This window comes from Sminthopsis crassicaudata, chromosome 3 (genome assembly GCF_048593235.1).
Source record: "Sminthopsis crassicaudata isolate SCR6 chromosome 3, ASM4859323v1, whole genome shotgun sequence".
In the NCBI taxonomy this organism is placed as follows: Eukaryota; Metazoa; Chordata; class Mammalia; order Dasyuromorphia; family Dasyuridae; genus Sminthopsis; species Sminthopsis crassicaudata.
The window spans coordinates 10,808,608-10,828,561 of NC_133619.1; the positions used below are offsets into that span (position 1 = coordinate 10,808,608).

General features: G+C 35.2%; 1 protein-coding gene and 1 long non-coding RNA gene across 19 annotated transcripts in view; both read left to right on the plus strand.

Annotated features, from left to right (window-relative positions):
• Window positions 1-19,954, plus strand: part of MBNL1 (muscleblind like splicing regulator 1) — a 248,565-nt gene that overhangs the window by 135,008 nt on the left and 93,603 nt on the right. The gene's annotated exons all lie outside the window — the stretch shown is intronic.
• Window positions 1-19,954, plus strand: part of LOC141560194 (uncharacterized) — a 48,315-nt gene that overhangs the window by 15,413 nt on the left and 12,948 nt on the right. The window contains exon 1 of the long non-coding RNA XR_012487649.1: window positions 1-19,924. This exon is cut by the window's left edge and continues 15,413 nt beyond it. This is a non-coding gene — a long non-coding RNA (uncharacterized LOC141560194). The remainder of the gene's footprint in view (window positions 19,925-19,954) is intronic.

Below are 19,954 nucleotides of genomic sequence, written 5' to 3' on the forward strand. Positions count from 1 at the left end.
ATGTTTTCCATGGTCCCATCCAAATTAAAACTTTACACTTTGCTACTATATACATTTATTTATTAGCTTCTTGATATTGAATATCACTTAAAGTTACTATTACTTGAATTTAAAGATCAACTTATTTATAATTTTCCCTGCCATAACATGGAATGGAATAGATAATGACTGAGAAACATTTTGAGAGGCCATTTCCCTTTGGGAATTGTCAGTGAAATTATATTGCCATTTAAAAAAAATGGGAAGAGGACCTTTTTTTCCCCTTCCAGATTCTACTTTCTTTCCCATAGCATTGTCAGCTTTTCTTAAGTGTCGATCATTCACCTTGAAAGTCACCAGCTGATGCACAGGTGATTACCTTAGTCTAACACATATTTTTAGATTTCTCTCAAGATTTAGGAGTCTAGCACAATGAACATTGTTCACACTGGCTGATCTTGGAAAAGGAATACGTAGGTTAAACTGAAATAGGAGGTAATTACCAACAAGACAAAAATGTAATTTCCTTTCCAAATAAATTTAATGCATGCTCTGCAGTGTCTGTTTGCCCAGCAAGTCCCAGTATTCCAGTGGGTTCAAACCAAATATGGAACAGAGGACAAATGCACAACTCACAGCAGCCAATTGTGGATGTACTATAGATGGCAATTTGAAATAAACAAACACCAGTCACTAAGGGAAGCAGTAGCAATGGAGTGCCTAGAACCCTTTTGTTCCCTGTCAATGTCAAATAGTAAAAGAACAGGTGTAACCGTGAGTAGCCCCCAGTGATCCTCCAGAACCGGAGAGGAGGAGATTGAACCAATTTCTTTCACATCCATAAAAGCCTGTCTAGCATCTTTTCGTGACTCATTGTATCTCTTGGGAGTAATTCATACCCATAAACAAGCGAGTAAGAGCTCCAGATTGGTGCAAGATGGGAATCAGCTTGGCTCCCTTACAAATTTTGTACTTTGTAATCCTGCAATGCAAAATGGCAGTCTTTATGGGACGGCAGTCATGAAAAAGGCTTTAGCGTCTCCTCTGAGTTTTACCTCACCCATTTTCCTTGTTAAAATAGATGCTAACCAGACTACCATTTTGCTGACAAATTTCTTTTTACGATAAAAAATGAATTAATATTTAACCCCCAATGAACCTTAAAAATATGAACACCACATAAAAATGGTCAAAACCATTTGTTGACATGCCTTCCCACAATCTCCTTCTCCCTGCCCCGAGACTCAGTAGATTCAAAAGTCCCACTTCTTATATGCTATATAAGTCCCACTTCTTCTTACATAGCATATATTGGAGGCAAGATATTGTGAAGTAAATTTGCCTCATTTTGTATCTCCACTTGAATTTGCCCCTCAATAAAAACAGGTGTATTCTACCACAAGGTTAAAATTCAAAGATACATTTGACTTGAGAAGCCAGCTTTGGCTGATAATTATGTTACATCCTCCAGCTCAGCTTTATTTCATTTCCAATATTTTAGCTTCAGGGTACAGGAGGTCAATAATACACAGTGAATATTGACATGTTATATGGAATATTCTTTTAAGTTATATATAAAGGAACTATATAACTTTTCTCCTGCAAATTTAATTTGATTAAAAGAGAAAAGGAAACTCCAAGGTGTAATTCTTAGGGCATTTGATTTATAATAGGAAAAAAATTATCCTTTCTCTTGTTAATAGCAAACAGAGTATCAGGCTATTTTCTCCTCTTCCTCAAGGATATTTCAAAGTGGATTAGATTGTTTATTGTGCCATAGGGTAGAAGAACAATCTCTGCTTTTCTTGCGTGATATATATCTGGCAATTTATCAGGCTATTCAAAAGCAGGTTGTATTTTTAATTAGAAGAATATCATTACTGGGAATCATGTTCATGAACAAGTTCTTGACATATGATTCTATATCTTGGATCCAATATATGATTCCACGTCTTCCATATTATATAAAGAAACAACTCCAAACTTCTAGAACCTTTTAAAATAGTGTGTATGTGAGGTGTGTGTGTGTGTGTGTAGGTAAACACATAGCAGTAGTGACAGCATCTGAGCTCCATGTCCTAGAATCATAAAATTGTTGAAGTTTGAAGGACCCACATTTTATCACATCGAGGAGGAAACCTCGCTCCAGACAAGAGTAATTTGTTGCAGGGAACAGAAGTAGCAGCAAACTTAGCCCTTTATCATGCGTCTCTTGATTTCCACTCTGGTGGGCTTCATGCTGTAGCAAATTTTCTCTCCCATGAAAGCCCCTTTAAGAAAGAGCATGAATGTATTCTACCCACTAATTATATAAGAAGCTCCAGTATGCCATCAAATATCCAACCTGCCTTTAAAAATAACTCATCTGCCCTGCATGTCTGAAGCCAGTTTGCCAGGTATAATAGAAAAGAAACATCTAAATAACAGTCATGCTCTTGGCTTTCTTGGATTTCTGAAGGACTAGGGGTGCAGGATATGACTTGGATACCCTAAGTTTCATTAAAAAGATGTCCAGAGCACTTTGAGAAAATGCTTTCTCCTTCTTTTGATAAATTTCCCTTTAGTAAGCAGAGACATTAAAAAGAATTCCATTGATTGTTCTTTTTAAAAATAGCCATTGCAACAGAGATGAGGATAGGGGTTAGCAAAACAGGAAGGAGTCCTTGGGGAGGGTGTGGCCACGAGAGGCCTAGAATCCATAAACTTAAGGCTAGAATCATTGTTCTCCGTGACCTCTAGAAATTTATTTTGTATTATCAAGTCATTTGTGCTATGACTGCATCTGGATAGCAGTTCAAATGTTGAACACAAGCAGGTGCTATGTTCAGACCTTGCCTAAGGTACCAACATGCTGCCTCCTGTTTCCCTAATGGGTCTTAATATGGAAAAGCATTATGGGGGCCTTTAGCTATGAAGGGAGTGTTTCAAGGGGACATGTTTGTTTCAGGCCGGATTCTTAACCATCTGCTTTTCCTTGCTCTTTCCTTCTCTCCCCTGCCTCTCATCTTTCTCTCTGTCTTTCTCTAAAGATACTTCATCAGGGCATGGGATCTTACTTGACAGCTGGAACAAAGACTTTAGAACAGGGTTCTTAATCTTGCTTCCTTGTCCACTTCCCAATCTCAGCAAAAAGTATTTCATTAGGCCATGGGATCTTACTTGACAGCTGGAACAAAGACTTTAGAACAGGGTTCTTAATCTTTCTTCCTTGTCCACTTCCCAATCTCAGCAAAAAGTATTTCATTAGGCCATGGGATCTTACTTGACAGCTGGAACAAAGATTTTAAAATAGGGTTCTTAACCTTGCTTCCTCCTCCACCTCCCAATGCTCATCTAAAGGTCCTTCTTGAAGCCATTGATTCTTACTTTAGACTTCAAACAAAGACCTCAGAAACAGGGTTCTTAACCATGGTTCCTCATCCATCTCCCAATCCCAACTAAAGGTTCTTCAAGAAGCCATTGGATCTTACTTTTTAATTGGAATAGAAACCTTAGAACAGTGTTTTTAACCTTGGGTCTATGGATAGACTTCTGGGAGACTGTAACCTTGATTTTTTGGGGGAGACACTTTATTCCAATAATTTTCTTTCTAAATCTTATGCATTTTAATTTAAACATTTAATAAAAATTTGTTTTGAAAAAGGATCCATAGACTTCATCACACTATGAAGGGTTGAGAGGGAATGTGCAATAAAAGGTCAACTCCCTTTCCCTATTAGAAAATCCTCAATGCAACTCACCTCATTTTATAAAGAAGGAAACTGAGGTTCCAGTATTGAATTGATTTGTGTCCATGTCATCCAGACAAGGCCAGGCTTTGAAAGCAGGTTTTAGGAATCCAAATTTAATTTTTGTTATGATTGTTTTTACTCTGCTAATTTGTATTAGGAATTATCATGTATATATAATATAATATTACATATTTCATGACATATCATATAATAATATATATACATCATATGTAATATAACACAATGTAATAATATGTAACAATAATATAATTTTATTTAGCACTTTAACATTTTCAAAGTGCTTTGCAGATTTTATCTCATTTGATCTTCATGACAACTCTGGGTGTAAAGTGGAATCATTTCCCCCCCCCCCTCCCATTTTACACTTGAGGAAATTGAGGCAGATAATGGTTAAGTGACTTGCCCAAATGGGGTTACAAAGAGTCCGACAAGACTGAAACGATTCAGCAACAATAAATCTGTAGACAGAGCACATTTTCTGTAAATAAATTGCCTGAATTTCTTGTGCCATCATAACATGTGTCTTATTTTACTTCTGAACACAAATAAATTATAAAGTAATTAAGGACAGACATGGCTGGTTTTTTGCATCTTCCTTGTACCAAAAGTGCTTTCACATTTTGTTGTTTTTCAGTCATGTCTGACTCTTTGTGACCTCATTTGGGGTTTTCTTATAAAAATGCTGGAGCAGTTTGCTGTTTCTTCAGCTCATATTACAGATGAGGAAACTGAGGCAACTAAGTGACTTATCTAGGCTCACATAACTAGTAAGTGTCAAAATTTGAAAGAAAATTGAACGAAAATTCCTTATTCTAGAAACTCTGTGCATTATAGCAGTTCTGCTATACACATAAAAGGCTTAGAATAAATTTGAACTGAAAGAGATGAAATTTCCTTACTCCAGAAACTCTGTGTACTATAGCAGCCCTGATATACACATAAGAGGCTTAGAATAAATTTGAACTGAAAAAGATGAACCTTCTTTACTCTAGACACTCTTTGTACCATAGCAGCCCTGCTATACACATAAGAGGATTAGAATAAATATACTGAAGTCAAGGAGAGAGTGTGTTATAGTGAATGGCATATTGGATTTGGAATCAATGGTTCAAATTTTGTGTCAGACATAGCCTAGTTGTGTTACTGTGGGCATGTCATTTATCTCTGATTCTGAGTTTCCCCATCTGTTGGACTCTATTGATTTGTAGGGCTTCTTCCAGCTATCAATCTAAGATCCTATGATATCAAATGATCATGAAAGTGAGCTGGAAAGGGGAGAAATTATGGAAAGACAAGATAGTCATGTCCCCTACTTTGGTGCTACTGTCACCACTGATGCTTGTTAAGGACTGACATGAGCAGACCACATATCATTCTCTTTCAGGGATGTTTTCATGGTTTTTGAAGCTTATCTGCTATATCCAGGGGAGGACAAGTACAGAAAGGGTGAGGAAGAGGGAGTCAAGGATACTAAAAGAAAATGTTTTAATTTGCCTTATGGGTCAAGTTGTGGTAACCGCATTAGGACCCTGAGTACCTTAGAATCCGCCAGAGTCAGGATAAGCAAAGTCTTTATTCTTGGTCTTTAGTGGTAGAAGTGAAGAGAGTGGACCCATGGGATCTCTGTGACCTCACCTCTTCGTCTCTCTCACTAAAGTGACCCTGGCTAGTCTCACTGCAGCTCCTAGTCCCTCCCATAATTCTCTGTATATGCAAACAATTGGGCCAGCACAGGATAGTGGGAAGGGCCATTTTCCAAGCATATTCTTATAAAGTATTGTCCAATCAGTAATTGGCCTCAAGTGCTCGATTGTCTGACCCCAGTGCATTAACTTGAGTTTCAGCCCTTACACAAGGGGTGAGTGAAACATAGAAGGCTTTGCCTGCATATGGTTTCCTTTACACAGCGCCATATTAGGATATCCAAGTTTCCTTCCTTCTTCAGAATTGAAACTTGAGCAGATTGAGCACCAGAGAATCCTGCTCATCACAGCTGGCCGGTTTGGGGATAAAGTAGACTTCTTGCAAACCCCTTTGGTCACATGGAGGTGAGCTGAGAGGTTTCCCTTCCCTCTTCTCCATTCCCTCCCCATTATTGGCAGAACACATTCAGTTTCCATTCTGTCCTCAGATTGCGCAAGAAGTTCTAATTTTGCCGTGCTTGCTCTCCATGGTGAATGGAACCCCTGAGTCAGAATCCCCAGGGTGACCTCCAGCTTCCTCACTTCCTCATTTCATGACCCTGAGCAGGCAGGGTCTCTGTTGCCTCATCTGCAGAATTCTTGCCCCCTCCTTTTCTTCTGAGAGTTACAGAAATATGAGCACAATGCCCATTCTAGGTCCCTCCTCTCTCTGGTAGAAAAAGGGGCTTCCAAGTTGCCAAGGTGTTTCCTAAATGCAGCTAAACATGAAAAGCCACAATCTGGCTCAAAGTCCATGAATAACTCTCTGACTCTTCATGATCTAGAATGTAGGCTCCCTTGAAGGGAAATAGTTTCATTTCTGTATTTGTCATTTAGCATATTTGCTGCTTATGAGGTAAGAAGGATGATTTTGTAGGAATTGTCTTTTTGCCAAAGCAGAGTACCCACCTGTTCGATCATTTGACCAGGACCTCTGTAAGAGCTGACCTTATTTCTATCCTTTGCCAGCTTGAGCAGAAAGGAAATCTTTTATGTCTAATGACATCACCTAGGGAGGATGAAGGGGAGTTGACTTTCTTAGTCTTTATCTCATTAACCAATTAGATGCTGATTTAAACTAATAAGATGGAACTCTATTATCTTGGATATGGAGAAGGGAGGAAAGGAGAATGGAGAAAAAATGGGCATTTGAGTTGGGAAGGAGGTTGATTTAGGACTGTTATTATTGTTCTATTATTTTTATTAATTATTGTCCTCCCATGTATTTCTACTGACCATGTCTATGCCCTGGAGGACCTAAGTGGCTCTAAGTGACCTGTGTTTTCTCCCTATTGGAATATAAGCACCTTGAGAATAGGAATTATTTTTGCTTTTGCATTTCTATTCTAGAGCTTAGCATGTAGAAAGCACTTAAATGTTGCTGCATTTATTCATTCATTCATTCATTCATTTATTTATTAATGTATTAATTAATTTATCTATCCATTTATCTACCTATTTATCTATCTATCTATCTATCTATCTATCTATCTATCTATCTATCTATCTATTCATTCATTCATCCATCCTGTGCTTGGGAGATTCAGAATTTAGCCCTCTGGTCCCATTTCACCTCAAACTATGACTGTACTTCATCAAGTGTTACAGAAGTTCAGCTTTTATTAAAATCAACAATATTACATAAGAGTGTGGACAAGTGACAGATACAAACTGCCTTAAGATCTGCACAACACTGTCTAGACACTGATTGCCTCATTTGAGCCTTACAAATTAATGCCACTGAGGTATAGTCCCCTTCATTTTCCAGATGAGGAAATGGAGGCAAGATTTCCAGGCTCATACAAGCCATTAATTGGCTGGGGTGATATTGTCCTGCCTTCAAATCCAGACTAATTAAATCGATTCTTTTTCTATTGCTCTCACAGTTTTTTTCTGGTTGCAGTTGTTAAAGCACTATAGCGCAAAGTCAGTATTCAGATTTTCTTTCAGATACAGATTTAGCAAAGCAAATTATTCTGATACCTAAAGGCCATTGACTCCTGAGGTCTATCTAGTGGCCCCTGCTTCAAGATTTAACTTGTCAGTTCTTCAGTTAGATTTTTTTTTTTTTACTTTGCCATGGTAACCAAGCATCGGGGCCAAATCCCTGGTGTGGAGGTCTCAACTGTCCAGAATAGCTTCTTTGATCAGTTTTCTACTCTTGGTGTTTCCCTGAGGGGCCTGAAACAGGGTCCTTAACCAAAACAGCTCTTTTTAAAAATTGTTCTTTTATCTAGCATTCCCTATATTTTCTAGTCCCTAGATTGTTTTAAACCCAATAAGTCTTTGTGGTTTAATTGGATAGAGGGGGTCTTGAGCCCATCCCTGATATCTGAGTTGCAGTTTATAAGTTTCAAGAACATGGTGTGCAAGGGAGGAGGGTTTGGATGGTGAAAAAATCCTCACTGAAGGGAAGACTGTGGGAAAGATGGGGCTGACAATTGCACTGCAGGGAAATGCACAGGAGATTCCAAAGAGGAGCAGAAAACAATATATTTAGTGGAAAATCACTTGAAATGATTATGTGAAAATGGAAACTTCATTGTTTAAAATATTGCTGCTTCTGTTCCCAAGTTTTTCCCTTTGAGATGTTACTTCATCAGCTTTTTGAACTACTAAATGGCAGTATGGAGGATTATTTGTTCATAACTGATTGCTGATATCCTTGCAGGGTCTCAAAAATCATTCAGGGGAACCCCGTCTTTTGACAGGTGATCTTGAGGAAAAGGGGGAGAAGCTTTTTTGTCTCCAGGATATTTTGTTGTAAATTAAATGATGTTTAAGTTAAGAAAAATATCGGCTCCTCGCCGAGCAGTTCTTGCTATTACAGGTTTGTAAGAGGAAATTCCTATAATTAGATCCCTGGCTTTCTCAGGTATAAAATGTGATTTAAGGGAATTCAAATCTTGTTACAAGATTCTCTTTCTCTTGGGTAAATAAGGAGTTAATCATGGAAAACGTGCCAGTACTTTGGGGGATTTTGTCATTTGTTGAAAGTTTTTTGGTTTATCAAACCCATGGAGAGTGACTGATTTGCAGATAACACAAGCTCTGACAAAGCAGTGTTGTGGCCATATCACATCACTTGGATATTCTGCTGCAGTGCAGATCCACCCAGGCTTGGGCGGGAGGAGAGGGATCATCCTGCTTGGGTTTATTTTAGAGACAGGCTGAGATGGCATGTGGATAGAAACATCTCACCTCTGCCACTCGGAAACTCATTCTTACGTCCTTCAAGAGTCAGGACAAACACCACAGAGCCATTTTCAATTCCCCACGGAAGGAAGAAATGGTGAAAATAAGAAGGGAAGGAAGGGATGGAGGGAGAAAGGAAGCAAGGAGAAATGAAGGGAGAAAAATAAGCATTTAATAAATTATATACTAGGCACAGTGCTAAGCATTTTACAAATATTTCATTTGATCCTGATAACAACCCTGGGAAGTAGGTTCCATTATTATTTCTTTATTATAGTTGGAGAAACTGAGGGAGATAGAGGCCTTCCCCAAGCTCTTACAGTTTTGAGTCCAAATTTAAGTTTGGGTCTTCCTCACTCCAGGCTCAAAACACTCCACTGTGTCACCTAGCTTCTTGTCCTCCTTTGCATATCTTATATTGCTTTTTCATTAATTTAACATATCATTTATATTCTTATAAATGCATGTATTTTATCTTTCAATAGATTGTAAGATTCTCAGGGAAACAGACATTCATTTTTTTATCTTTTTGCCCCTTTTTATTCTCTTTTATTATCCATGGTAGGTGATAAATGGATATTTAATGATTGATTATATAAAAAATTATCAGATTTATTATTTGAAGCCACATTTATTATTTCGATAATAATGATAACTACATTGTATAATCCGTATATGTGTGTGTTTTCACGTGTGTGTGCGTTATTTTTTTAACTTGAGTCTCCTAACTGTGGTAGGATGCAGATTAAATAATGTCTTAATGATTTTGTTTCTAAAGTATTTAAAGGGAACCTTATCTGATTTTGTTGTACTTAGACTGTCAGCTCCTTGATGACAGGAACTTTTTTTTTTTGCTTTCCCCCACTTTTTTTATATTCCCTAGTGCCCTTGAGCTTAAAATAGGGCAGGAGCACAAATTTAATGCTTAATAAATGCCTGTTGACTTAACTTGATTGTCATATAGATATTGAAATAATAAAAAATAGGACAAATGATTTATTATTCCACAAGACATTTTTTGGAGAAAGTTCTTTTTATTGTATTTCATGGTTTAGTGAAAAGAAAAATGTGTAAGTCATTTACGAATACTGAAATTAGAATATTTCCAATGATATTGGGTTTTTACATTTAAGTAATCCTGGTAGAAAACTAATAGGAATATCTGGGAGCTCAAAAGATTATAAGAATGCATTCAATCAAGAATTGTTGTCTTATAAAATCATTCTGTATTCAATCCATTCAATTAACATGTTGATTCCATTTCTGTCTTTCTGTCTTGAACAATATTTAAGAAAGGATTCTCAAAGGGAATAAATCAATGTTTTTATAGGAATTTGTGAAAAAAAATATTTTTGTTGTCACACTCAGTCCAATATGTTTTTAGAGCTAAGCCATAAGGAAACAAGAAAATCCATCCAAAGAGACATAAAGGAGAAATCATTGCCTCTCATTTTTGGGATAACCCTGTACTCCAATGAATCCTCTTCAAGCTGGTTACTGAATGCATGAATGACTAGATAGCTTTTGGGAGTTTTGTTCATAGATTAGATGTTATTGTGTGATTGGAATTCTGAGATGGTTAACTTTTAGGACCAAATTTCCAGAAAAGAAATGATATTTCAGTTAGAAAGATGTGCTGTGGTAGGGGAGTTGGCGTGATGGGGAGAGAGAAATGATTCCATCAGTGCTAATCCTTTAGGTTTATAGGAAGTCAGAGAAGATGTGAGATAGTGGTTAATGGGTGAGTATTCCACATATGGAATTACCCAGAGTTTTCAGGGGATTAATGTATAGGGTACAAAGTAAGCTAGAGTACTTGAATTCTCTATTTCAGGGACAGAAGTAAAATGAATTGTGTGGAGGAGAGACATTATTAAGACTTTTAAATGTCCAAAATATTATTTTTTATCTTGAAAGTAGTAGGAAAGCTCTGGTAATTATTGAGTATGGCTCTGATACATGGTCCAGGAAACATGGTGCTAGAGTTGAAGAATTCACTTTGGTGGTTGTAAGGAGAGTGGGGAGAACCTTGAAACAAACAGTTATCGAGGTATTACAGTAGTCTAGATGTAGGTGATGGAGGCCTGCATTAGGAAGGCCACAAAGTGAAAACAGAGAAGATGGTCATGAGATATTACGACTTAAAATATTTCACTGCTTCCTGAGGGATGGGAGCCTAGCTACTACCTTTCTGAATGATCTCTTTACTTCAGTAGGCCTTGAAAACTTGCAATGCTATTGATTCTGTAACTAATTTTTCAATACCCAACTTTCCTTCCGTGGTACAATGAGGCACGAGAGTCAGATGTCAATATTGTTTTATGTCTAGAATAAGATTTGGAACCATTCTAATCCCTCTCTGAATCGGCTCAAGTGTCAAATAGTAGGTATAAAGTATCAATGTATTTATAGTTAGTAGAAAATAGTGAATGAGTATTGAACATAGGTAAAATGGCTGAGTGTAGCATTGGATAAATTATATATAAATATAATACTATAAATTCAGACAGAGACTTGATATCTCCTTTTACCCTATTTCCTCATGTGTCATGTATTTCTACAAGTAAATAAGAGGTGTTTGCTTTTATACTTTTGATTGGTAACATCTGAAATATAGAGCTAGCATTTATCTAGTTTAGCATTCTCATTTTAAGGATTAGTAAACTAGTGTAGGTAATATCACCCCCTCACAGTCATGATAGCAGTGGCTATGGTGCTGCATCTTGAATGACTGTCCTCAGATTCTGAATCCATTAGCTGTTACTCCAAATGATTCCAAATAGATCTGTGGATTTATTTCTAACATCTTATCCATAATAATAACCTATAGGGTTCTCTGATTCATTAACCACCAAATTTAAGAGACAGCCCTTTTAATAATGACAGTAGAGATAAGGAACAGGAAAATAACCTTGACATTATTAAATGTCAAATTTTTTAAAAATTAAAAATAGGGGCAGCTAGGTGGTGCAGTGGATAGAACGCCAGCCCTGAACTCAGGAGGACCCGAGTTTAATTGTGGCCTCAAACACTTAACAGTTCCTAGCTGTGTGATTCTGGGCAAGTCATTTAACCCCAATTGCCTCAGCAAAAAACAAAACAAAATTTAAAAGATACAGGGAGATTCTTATTATAGGTTATATAGCTCAATCTTCTAGCTTAAAATTGACTTGTCTGTAGAAATTTCTTCTTTGATATTGAGACAGAAAATCATTACATTTCACTCTTGAAAGATTACAGATCCTTTGTGAAGTATCACCATTTGATGTCTTTTACTCTGTTTACAATCATTCTCCCACCCTCCATCTCCTTCTCCTCCAGACTTGTGACATAGCATAAGATGGTACCCAAATTTAGTCCAGCATCTCCAGGATGAAATCTTCTGCAAAGAGTTTTCATTTTGTTATTTATGCCTTACAAAAAGTAGCCCTGCTGATCTATGGGACAGACCAGAAGGAAAATGCAGGAATCTCTTTTTCGCCATGCATTTGAGACTTAAGCATAAATTTAAAGCTACCTTTAGAGCCTTGATGGAAGGTACAAAATTGAATTATAATTGATATGAATAATAATAAAGAAAAATATTACAGTCAATTAGGAAGGTGAACAAGCATTTGAATGTCATTTTAGTGTCCTCCTTTATAGTATTCCTATTCATTAGGAAAATGAGTGGCATGAAATTAATTACTTACTAATGTCAATTATTTTGGATGATGAGTTAAGAAAAATTTCCTCCAGCTATAGTTTCAGATTTTTGTCCTTAATTAACAGAGAAAGAATCTGTTCAGAAGCACAGCTGTACCAATGGCAGCAATTTTTAGGATTAAGTATACTTTATACTTTTCAACAAAACACAATAGAATTTAAATGTGGCAAGGGCAGAATGGTATGCTCCCATATTACAAATTATTTTTTGATTCAAATTGTGGAATATGATATGCTTTAACTTAAATATTTCAAAGCATTTTCCTTTTTTAGAATAAACATTAGGCAAGAACCCTATTTTTGTCATCTGCAATAAATTGTATTTTTTTAAGGGGCGAAATTTGTGATATCCATAATAACTACAATTAATAGCCACAGTAACTAAGACAGTGACAAGATTACTAAGAGTGAGCTCAACTGAGTTACTGAAAAGTCAATTAAGTCCCAGAGAGCAGATAATATAATTCGCCTCCTTACTCTGTCAGGGGATTGGGAAGCATGAGGGTAAAATGTTGTCATTTATAAGGTCATTGAATCAACTTGTTATTACTTCATTTAAGTTTTTTTCTTTTATACAAGAAGATTCAATTCTGGGGTGAGAAAAGGAATAGATTTAGAAATTACTATGATATAAAAAAGGTATCAACAAAGCTTTTTAAAAATGATATGAGTCTACATATTATCACCTGACATTTTCAGAAGGAAAGTGGTGATCTTTTGTAATTTGTTTCAATAAATCCTTTGAAAAAAAAGCTTACTTTTAATTTATTTGGGGGCCAGGCAATCAGCAGATATCATGAGACAATCACGTAGACTTAGAAAGAAAAGCTAAGATATGGGTCTTGGAATTATCCTGTAATGAGACATGCACCTCATAGTACATGTGGTAGATGACATATTCACAAGATGTAAATTTTAAAAAGGCATACTGCAAGAAGTGACAGGGATCTTTTAGATGAATGGAGAAGAGTCCATTTGTCCATGTCGATTCATGCACAAAAGAGCTTGCTAAGGAAAGCCAAAGCTGCTTAGAGGCATCTTGTCTTGGAAATAGCTATGCAGATTTCTGAGTCATGTCAGATTTTAGTAGCTAGGGAGTTGGGAGGCAGAATGGTTAATGGTTATTCCCCAGATCTGTTATTGATAAACAGTGTCACAGTCCCCCAGATTCATCAAGCTGACAGCTTTTCCCTCGAAGCTGCCTTATTTTCTGTGACCATTTACCCCATGGTGTCCCATGCTGGTCAGAGGAAATCGGCTGAAAATGGCCAGGATTAGGTTGTCAGAGAAGGGAAATTGAGCTGTCATTCATCCCTTTATTTAGATGGAATTTGCCAAACATTAGCAGAAGGGTTAGGGTGGACCAGAAGGTAGCAAAGATACTTGGGAAATCAGATGAAGTCTTGGGGGGCTTACTTGAGCTATGAGCAAAAATAGACATAAATTGCTACATCTGTCATCATCTGCACCACTCCCCATGAGATCTTTTGCTTTCTACAGATCAAAAGATACTAGTCTTACTGTAATAAAATATTTTCACACAGAGGTAAATTGATTCCAATGTGGTTTTCCACGGAACTACTGCATCGTACTAATTTTTTTTCCTAATAAATTCAAGATGAATTCAGTGAGCTCAGAAAGGCATTGCAATTACAAGGACACCTGAGGTTATCAATTAATCATGATCAACAACACTGATTACAAATATAAATATTTACAAGGTCTTAGAATCATGAATCTCTAATAGCATAACAAAAATTTATCCCTCGCATCTCTTTCCAAACTCAAAATAGCACAGTGATTCTCTGGATCACATACTTACAAAGGCCTGCAAATGAGTCTTTGGGAATGGAGTTTATTCATAATAAACATTCATAATCCATATAATTCTATGTGAATGAAATATTTCTTATACAAGGTCACTTATAGCGACATGGTTTTCTACTTTAGGCCACAGCAAACCCCAAGTTGGCTTCTAGATGGTATGTTTTTGTTCCCTTTTTTTCAAAAATGACATAGAGCAATATGCTAGTCATTCTTTAATATGATCATGTGACATATAACTTATATTCTATTGGGGAGAAGGAGAGCTCTCAAATATTGATTTTCTATTTAATCTAGTAGTTGTTCTTTCAAAGCCCTAGGAATCCATGTTGCTTAAAGACCCATCTTCCAATCTATTCAAAGATACCTATTCCAGTGAGCTAGCTTAGTGCTGGCCAGTTGGCCAGGTGGATCATTATTAAGAAGATTATTACTTGATCATCTTTCTTTTCAATCTTCTTTAGCCAGACAAGAATAAGCCATTTTCTACAGTGCCCTTAACCAAAATATCTTGGTAGGCTTCAAATGGTCTTTCTTCCTGTGTGTGGTTGACTAACTATAGTCACAGCAGGATTGTATGTATGTTTCATGTGTTCAAGTGAGATATAAATGCCTTTGTCTATAATAATTTCCTTCATTTAAATTTTTTTTTCCCAAATAGCAAAATTGACATGCAACTCTTTCCAATGAATTCAAGTTGTAAATGGAAATTCCATTTTTAAGATAAGATACTTGGTGATCTTTGAAATCATAGGATCTCTGTTGGAAGAAATGTGTCCAACACATTAATTTTATGCATGAGAAAATGGGAGTTAGGAGGAGTCTAAGTCATTTGCCCATGAGTATCTGAAGTAGAATTTGAACACAAATCCTCCTTACTCTCAAACCTAGTACTTTGTCTTTTATATAAATGTGCTTCAAATAAATCATAAATGTGTATATGTACATATACATGTATATATTATTTAACTATAAATTGCTCAGTTTCTTTTTTAATGTCTTTATTTTTAAAATTTTTATTAATTTTATAATTATAACATTTTTTGATAGTACATATGCATAGTTAATTTTTTTTTACAACATTATCTCTTGTACTCCCTTCTGTTCCGAATTTTGCCCTCCTTCCCTCCACCCCTTCCCCTAGATGGCAGGCATTCCCATACATATTAAGTATGTTATAGTATATCCTAAATACAATATGTGTACCACAGGTAAAAACACTTGCTCTATAGGAATATAAATTTTAAAGAAATTTTCATAATTACCAAAAAAGAATAAATAAAGCAGTTATGTTTCTATTGATATCTCTTTGGTTCAGTCATAATTTGTATCTCCACAAAGCATAAGGTAAAATCCCCTATAATGATGATAACTCAGTCTGACTTAAACACAAGCTGTCTCCTTTCATACCTTTTATTGATATGGAATAGTCTTCATGGTAAAAAATGAGTATAATACTAGGTTTTTAATTCCACTGGTACAGGCAACTTCCTGTGGCAATGCTCGCTCTACCTTTGAAGCTCAATACCTAGTCTGCCATTTATCATCTTAGAGAGTTGCCTAGGGCCAGAGAGTTAAGAGATCATGGAGTTTGAGAGGCTTCACTCTCTCATCTCAGAGTTAGGCAAGACCTGGCTTTATGATATAGAATATATGCTATTGATAGGTAGATAAAGAGATTCATGATAGATAAATAATTTGTAGAGACATAGATGAAAGATAGATTGAGTGGATAGATACGAATGACAGGTGAAAGGTTTTTCAAAGTAAACTCTGTCTTGGAATCATAAAGAATTCAAAGATTTGAAGAGATATCCATACCCAATCCTATGTCCCAAAAACATATATAGGTAAATTCTAAACCACTGGAAACAGACGGTGATATCTTTTCTTCTTCTAATCCTCTGGGGATAAAGATTGTGGTCTTAGCTACATATAATTTCTTTTTAAAAATTTTTTTTATTAATTTTATAATTATAACATTTTGACAGTACCTATGCAAAGGTAATTTTTTTTTTACAACATTATCCTTTATACTCCCTTCTGTTCTAAATTTTCCCCTCCTTCCCTCCACCCCCTCCCCTAGATGGCAGGCATTCCCATACATATTAAATATAGCTACATATAATTTCAATGTAGTTGAGAAATCTATCTTTCACATTTTTTTTACTTTATTCCATTTTATTTCCAAATGGATTTTTCTTCTGTAACTCTAGTATCAAGTACTTTAACACATAAAGAGTTAAAATTGCCCTACCGATTAATGTCAATTCCAACAAAGATCACGGTAGAAGACATTATATAATTTCTAGGTACGATCTTACATAATCTTTGGACGTGCCAATCCCTTGCCACCTCCTGTCTTTTAAATTACCCTGGCCCACCCACCTTCCTGTCTCCCAGCCCAGACGATTATCGCCACTACCATCTGGTACTAACCCAGAGAGAACAAAGGGGAAGAAGAGATAAGCAGAAAAAACTCAGGAAGAGGTGAAAATGGATAAAAATATGGTCTCAAACCACAAATTGGTAGCTAGAATTAGACCCTGTAGAAGTTGTTTTGAATGAAATCATATCTGCTTTATTCTAGCTTTATCCCCTTCAAGTAAGGGCAGGCCAAAATGCTTTGTTTTCTAGGATTTGGACTAATCTTTGAAAAATGCTTTAATAGATATGTATTTAATAGATATGTAAAGAGTCATATAAAAATGTGACTGTGTCTAAGTGAGTAGTTCATTGTTACCATCTTTAGCACCTTTTAGATTCTTACTACTTTATTTAGGCTTTGGAGTTTCTACACATCATAATTTCTGTTTGTGTTATTTCTTCTGTTTAATAGTAAGTTAACAATAGATTAAATAGTCCTTTTTCTGAATAATGATATGTTTGGATATTCTCTTTTATAGAAGTTATTTCATTTAATAACTGCGACTCAGAAATTTATAAGGTTTTAGACTGTTTTTGTTTACTAGACATCATGACACTTTATTTGAGAAGTAAAAAATGGAATAATATTTTAAAAAGTCAAATCTTCTTTAAAAATGACTTCCATATATTCTTTCTTTTTTAAATGGCAAAACCATTACATATTTTCTTACAATTAGGATTGTTCTGAGTGTTTTTATAACAAGTTTCATATTACTGAAAGTTAGCTCTGCTAGCTTGCTCAACTATAAATCCAGTCCAAATCAGAGTCATTTGCAACAAAGTCTAATAAGGAAAATGACTTGTTAACAAATATGTGTTGTAGCATATGTGTGTAAATGTGGAAAAGTAATGACAATAATAACAACTCCACAAATCTCACTCTGCTAAGGAATACTAGCATCTATGCTTTGGACAATTTTGTTTCACAACAACACAAAAAAATTGAGAGTGCTTTTAATAGTTGATGATGACAATATTAGGAGATGAAGAAAGTTCATTTGTATGATATACACATTGCCCGATAAAAAGTCACAAAGTCAATTTGAAAGTCAATTGTTTGGAATTCAGAATACTTTATGTGAAACAAAGTTTATTTTGGTCCCTTGGTTAAAAATGTATTTTAGAAACTTGTGTCAGAATCAATATTTCAGTGTAATTGGTTTCCTTTGCAAGCCTGCTCATTTATTTTATTCATTTAAAAACATTACTATGAGAAGAGTTCAAAAAGCTTCAATAGACCATTGTACAAAGGGAGCCGTAATGCACGAATTTTTTTAATCCCCCCCCAACAAGTGATTTCTCAATCACCCAAAGTTGGGGTTTTGTTTGTTTTCTTATGAAACTATTTGTTCTACCCTTTTTGTAAACTTCTTGAGGATGGGGTCTCCTAGTTGTTCTCCTAGTACCTTAGTGGACATAGGTTATTTATTGAATAATTAATGTACTTTGGAATCTGGCAATGGAATAAGGGAGAACTTTTTTTTCCTTATTTAGTTATTTATGTCAAACAGTGAAGGAAAATATACACATAGGATAATCTATTTGACAACAGAAATAAATGTTTTGAAGAAACTAACGGACCCTTGTTGGCCACTTAAAATTTTTTGTTTCTATTTTTTTTATTAGTCCAGCTCTTTTATTGATAAGTAAACCGAGGCCCAGAGATGTGAAATCATAAAGGTAGCAGTCAGCAGAGTTGGTGTTTGAATTCAGTTTTCTAACCTCAGAACTCAGACTTTTAGAATAGAAAGGGACTTTAAAGATCAACCCTTGCTCAGTGCATTAATATATTCCACAACATCCCCAAGTGGTTATTCAGCATCTCCTGAAACACTCCTGCAGCACAGAAGTCACTTTCTAATTTAGTCCTCGACTTAGTTCTTGAGAGTATTTTTAAACTCAGAAGACTTGGAGGAAATTCTTGTTATCACTCACTGGCTCCAATGTTTTATTGATGGTTTTAATTTTCTTACATTTACTTTTCAATACAGCTTTTCTTCCTAACTTTCCTTATAACCATGAAAATCAGTTCAATCCAACTGTGAATAGTACCTCTGATGTCATGTCCCATCCTACAGCCATAGCACACTATCTCTCTACCTAAAGACTCAAGTGCCTGTACATTTTCTTAGGTTTTTGACTCCAGCATTAGCCCATTGACTGGCCACTTACCTTTCAGAGTCATTATATTGAGTGCCACTCAGGCCATTGCAAGATTTGTTGAAACATTTTATTTCCCAAACTTACTCTGTTTTTGCAAATATTAGGCTATGGAATACCTGTTTTTGGTAGATACCAGGTCATTTGTTATGGCAGCTTTAGTCTAATAAACAACAAGAAAAAAGTGGGAAAAGGTGAAGATGTAAAAGAATATAGTTAGAGATTTATAATGAGAGTAATGTGTTTAGCAGTAAAATAATAGAGTCTAGACTTAATTTTAGAATATAGAGTATAACAGTGAAAGAATGGCATATAGAGTACAGATTTACAATTGGAATATAGAATAATGGTAAAAGAAAAGAGTATAGTTATAGTATAGAATTATAATTAGAGCATAAAATATAGTAGTCAAAGGATATAGAGTATAGATTTATAATTAGAGTATAGAGTATGATGGTAAAAATAAAGAGTATAATTAGAGTATAGAGTTCTTATTAGAGTATAAAATATAACAGTGAAAGAATATAGTTATAGATTTATAATCAGAATACAGAATATAATTGTGAAAGTATAGAGAATAGATTTATAATTATAGAATACAGAGGTGAAAGAATGGGATATAATTAGAGTAGAGTCATAATTAGAGTATAGAGGTGAAAGAATATAGAACACAGTATAGATTTAGAATTAGAGTGTAAAGGTGAAATAGAGCACAGAGTTTTAATTAGAGTATAGAAAAGAAAGAATGGGCTTTAGTTAGAGTACAGATTTGTAATTAGAGTACTGAGGTGAAAAAAATAGAGTATAGTATATAAAATTATAATTGTGTAGAGGATAAAGATGAAAGAATGGAGCATACTTAGAATATAGACTTATAATTAGAGTATTGAGATGGAATAATAGAGTATAGTTAAATATAGATTTATGATTAGGATATAAAATATATCAGTGAAAGAATATAGTTAGGATATATATTTATAATTAGAGTATAGAGTACAGAGATGATAAGAATGGGGTATAGTTAGAGTATAGAGTCATAATTAGAGTATAGAGGTGAAAGAATATAGAACACAGTATATAGATTTATAATTAGAGTATAGAGGTGAAAAAATAGAGTTTAGTTAGAGTACAGAGTTGTAATTAGAGTATAAAAGTAAAAGAATGGGGTATAGTTAGAGTATAGAGTCATAGAATATAGAGGTGAAAGAATATAGAACACAGTATAGATTT